Below are 4787 nucleotides of genomic sequence, written 5' to 3'. Positions count from 1 at the left end.
GGACGTGCAGATCTGTCCTCGCAGAGGAGGGAAAACTTGTACCAATGCTCCCTCTAAGCTGTGGAGTCTTGTGAGCAAAAATTCTACTTTGGGAGCTACTGGCATTAAAGTTGTGAGCAAGTGATTTGGCTAACTTCATAAATTAGTTTGCTCTGGAGCCATCCTTCCTGAGCTAAGATAAAAATGTGTGAGCCAGAGGCTAAAAAACTGTGAGCTAGGTCACACTAACTCAGCTTAGAGGGAACACTGGCTTGTGCCTGAATAAAACTTGGTCTTAAAGGTGCCACTGGACTGTTTTGGACCTGGGGACTGGGGCTCTGCAGCTTACCTGGCTGCTTCTTGCTCTGACTGAGGGCTGCTGGGAGCAGGGGGTGGGGCTTGTTGCATGTGCCCGCCCCCTGGGCTCTTTACTGCCAGAGCTCTGCTCCTGTGCGCTCCTGCAGGAAATGACCCCTGGTGATACCATCTTAATAACAGTTTCAGAGCTTGTGCTCTTATATTCAGAGATCAAAAAGTCAAGCTAGGAGAGGACCAAACGTTAGCCCATAGGGAGTCAGACAGTGGTACAGCACAGTCTGAATTCCAAGATAGTGAAGGAATTTGATTTGATGTTGTATTATAGACTTTTAGCATGTGGATTGCGACCCAGAATAAAACAGGATAAAACAGAATAAAACAAAAAATTGAGTACAAATGAATGATGTGGCCAGTTATTGTCTGGTTTCCCAGTTGCCCTTTCTTGGCTCCAAGTTTGGTGTAGTGGTTAAGTGTGCGGACTCTAATCTGGGAGATCCGGGTTTGATTCCCCACTCCTCCACTTGCACCTGCTGATGTGACCTTGGGTCAGTCACACGCTCTGGCACAGCTGTCCTTGAAAAAGAGCAGTTTGTGTCAGAGTTCCCTCAGCCCCGCCCACCTCACGGGGTGTCTGTTGTGGGGAGGGGAAGGGAAAGGAGTTTGTAAGCCGCTCTGAGACTCCAAGTGAAGGGCGGGGTATAAATCCAATCTCCTCTTCTTCTCTTCTTCTTCTTCTTCTTCTTCCATGACAGAGAGAGCAGCTGCAAAATAATTCTGGAGTTTTCCCAGATGATTCATCTCCTCTAGACCCCTTTCGGTCTGGACAGGCTGTGGGACTGAGACAGGGCTGGTAGATTTAGTTGACAATTTATGTTTGAATGTAGAGATGGGCCGTTCTTTCTTGCTTTTCCAGGATTTGTCAACAGCCTTTAATTTATGGTTGCCAGCCTCCCAGCAGTAGCTGAAGATCTTCTGGGATTACAACTGATTTCCAGGCGACAGAGATCAGCTCACCTGGGGGGAAATGGCCACTCTGAAAAGGGGACTCTGTGGCATTAGACCCCACTGAGCTCCCTCCCCAAACCCCGCCCTCCTCGGGCTCCACCCCCAAAATCTCCAGGTATTTCCCAACCCAGAGAGGGCAACCCTATCCTGTTGATGCCTTTGGTTGGGGCAGAAGTAGGTATCTGGGGATGTGTCTTAGACTGGTTTAAAACCGTTCCTCATGGACCAGACTCAAAGGGTTACCATTGGAGTAGGCTTGCCATTCACCCGGGCACGGGTGGGGGGGGGGTTGCCCGTTTTTAGGGCCCCTGATCCACTGGCCTGGATCTGGATGGCGGGGGAGCCCCGCCCCCAAAGTCCTGGGATCGTGCCGGGCACGTCGCCTGGGGGACACTCTAGCAATCAGCCAAAAAAACCTCTATGGTACCATAGAGTTTCTGCCGAAGTGCTGGAGTGCCCCCCCCGGTGACGTGCCTAGCACAATTATGTCACTTCTTGGTGACATCATTCTGGCGCACGTGCTATGTGCATGCACTAGAAGATCCCGAGGAGGAGCCAGGAGTCCCACGCCGGCAGAAGGTAGGGACCTGGCAACCCTACATTGGAGATCAGTCGCCATCGGTGTCGGACATGCTATGTGGGGTTCCACAAGGCTCAGTCTCATTTCCTCATGGGTGGACTGGAGAGTCAGTGGTGCAGCCCTGGGCAGACACTCCCGTACTGCCTGGAAGGGGGGGGCAATCCCTTTCTGCAGCCCGCTCCTGTCGCCAATGCTGTGAGCTTGGACCCCAGGGTAAAAACGTTAAGCTGCTGGGTGTTGCGAACTAACCCCCAGCCTGTGGAAGCAGGGCTGTGGCAGCCACGGTCACATGCACAGTGGGACCCAGGCAGGGCTCTTTTTGTAGAAAAAGCCCAGCAGGAACTCATTAGCATAATAGACCACACCCAACAGCAGAAACTCATTAGCATATTAGGCCACACCCCTGATGACACAGCTCATTAGCCTATGAGGCCGCACCCCCATGTTACCAGAAGTGTGGTCATCCAGCCATACCCACTTTTTGCTTCTTATTCTGTTTACCTTGTTTGTTGTCAAAACCCAGGGCCTTTTTTTGTAGCAAGGACTCCTTTGCATGTTAGGCCACAAACCCCTAATGTAGCCAATCCTAAAGAGTTTCTGCTGTTGGGTGTGGCCTGTTATGCTAATGAGCTCCTGCTGGGCGTGGCCAACTCGGAAGCCAGCCGGAACTCCGCTCCTGTGCGTTCCTGCCCCAAAATAGCCCTGGACCCAGGTAGGGTTGCCAAGTCCCATGGGGGGACAGAGGCAACTCACAGCAAAGTATAAACCACAGTCCTCAATCATTTATCCAAGTCATTTTGTGAAGCTGGTTGTAAAATTGCTACTATATTGCTTGCATAGAAAAGCCCTCTTGAACTAAGTGAGGTTGGTTGAGTGTCCGTGGCTCAGTGGTAGTACTTCTGTTTGGCATGCAGAAGGTCTCAAGTTCAATCCCTGGCATCTCCAGTTAAAAGGACAAGGTGCTCTGAAAGACCTCAACCTGGGTTCCAGCCAGAGATCATCAGCAAACTGTGCCACTCCCGTGCAGTAGCAGCTGCCCCAGGCCGAAGGCCGCGTATGTGGCAGAGGCCCCAGGCCGCCCAGCAACCAGTATAACCGGTAGGCTTCCCAAGTCCCCCCGGGGGGCGGGGAAACCCCCGCCCCAGAGGCCCATTCTCCGGCGGCGCCAGATCGGGCCCCGAGGGGAACTCCTCCCCGACGTGCGTGTCACCTGGAAGTGACGCGACCACGCCGGAAACCCTGGGGGCGGGGCCACAGCCATCCAAGGAAAAACTCTATGGTTTTCCCTTGTATGGCCATGGCCCCGCCCCCAGCGTGCCTGGCATCGTCACGTCACTTCCAGGTGATGTGCATGCGGCACGTGTGCACACCAGACACCAGCCGGGAGCCCCCCGCTCCCGGTGAAGATCGACTTGGCAACCCTAATAACCGGATATTGCCGCCACTACACCCCCCACAAGGCAGCAGCCACTGCAGGAGGCTGGAGGCGACCGGGTACTCCATGGGGGAGGGGAGCCTGGCCACCGAGTCGCATGCTCGGTGGCAGCCAATGCTCCCTCTAAGCTGTGGAGTCTTGTGAGCAAAAATCCTACTTTGTGAGCACCTGGCGTTACAGTTGTGAGTGAGCGATTTGGCTACTGCATAAATCAGTTTGCTCTGGAGACCTCCTTCCTGAGCTAAGACAAAACGGGGTGAGCCAGAGGCTAAACAACTGTGAGCTAGCTCACACTCAGCTTAGAGGGAACACTGGGCAGGACTAGGCCTCCGATGTGTGGAAGATACTGCTGAAGAACACACACACACACAAAGCCAAAGCACAGCTGCGCATGGGGGGGTCCACAGATATGGCGGCGGCACTGATTGGCTGCCAGGAGGCCCCAGCAGAGGTTCATCTGCGCTCCTTCATGTGAAAATACCGATCCCTGCGGCCCTCTGGGACGGCATCCCTGGAGCTGAAGGCCGAGCAGAGAGGCGTGCGACCTCGCCTTGAAACCCTGAGCCAACATGAATGGTGCCACAGTGGCATCCAACTTACCAGTGAGGCCGCCACTGAAACAAAGGGGTTCTGCTTGACCGCTGCAAACACAGTCGTTCCGCTGTGCTGAAGCCACGATTGGCGTGTCTCCGCCCGCTCCACTCCTAGTAGCCTCCTGTTCCCTCCCTCACAACAGTTGCTTGTGGGCCGGATAGGAGCCCTGGACAGGCCGGCTACAGCCCCCGGGGCCTTGCTTGGCACCCCCGCCAGCAGGGCTATTTTGGGGCAGGAACACACAGGAACGGAGTTCCGGCTGGCTCCTGAGTTGGCCACACCCAGCAGGAACTCATTAGCATAATAGGCCACACCCAACAGCAGAAACTCATTAGAATTGGCTACATTAGGGGTATGTGGCCTAACATGCAAAGGAGTTCCTGCTACAAAAAAACCCTCTGGGTTTTGACAACAAAGTAGTAAACAGAATAAGAAGCAAAAGGTGGGTGTGGCTGGATGAGCACAGTTCTGGTGCCTAATATGCCAATGTGCTGTGCTGTCAAGGGTGTGGCCTAATATGCTAATGAGTGTCTGCTGTTGGGGGTGGCCTATTATGCTAATGAGTTCCTGCTGGGCTTTTTCTACCAAAAAAAGCCCTGCCTGCCAGAATCCATCGTCCAACGCAGGCATTTTCTCCAGGGGAACTGATCTTGGTCATCTGGAGATCAATTGTAATAGGAGGAGAAGCGGGTTGTGAAATTGCCACCTTATTGCTTGCATAGAAAAGCCCTCTTGAACCAAGGGAGGTTGGTTGAGTGTCCGTGGCTCAGTGGTAGTACTTCTGTTTGGCATGCAGAAGGTCTCAAGTTCAATCCCTGGCATCTCCAGTTAAAAGGTGCTCTGAAAGACCTCGACCTGAGACCCCAGAGAGCCGCT

This window comes from Gekko japonicus, unplaced genomic scaffold, assembly GCF_001447785.1.
Source record: "Gekko japonicus isolate JY-2015 unplaced genomic scaffold, Gekko_japonicus_V1.1 scaffold1849, whole genome shotgun sequence".
Taxonomy (NCBI): domain Eukaryota; kingdom Metazoa; phylum Chordata; class Lepidosauria; order Squamata; family Gekkonidae; genus Gekko; species Gekko japonicus.
This window is presented reverse-complemented; position numbering follows the sequence as displayed.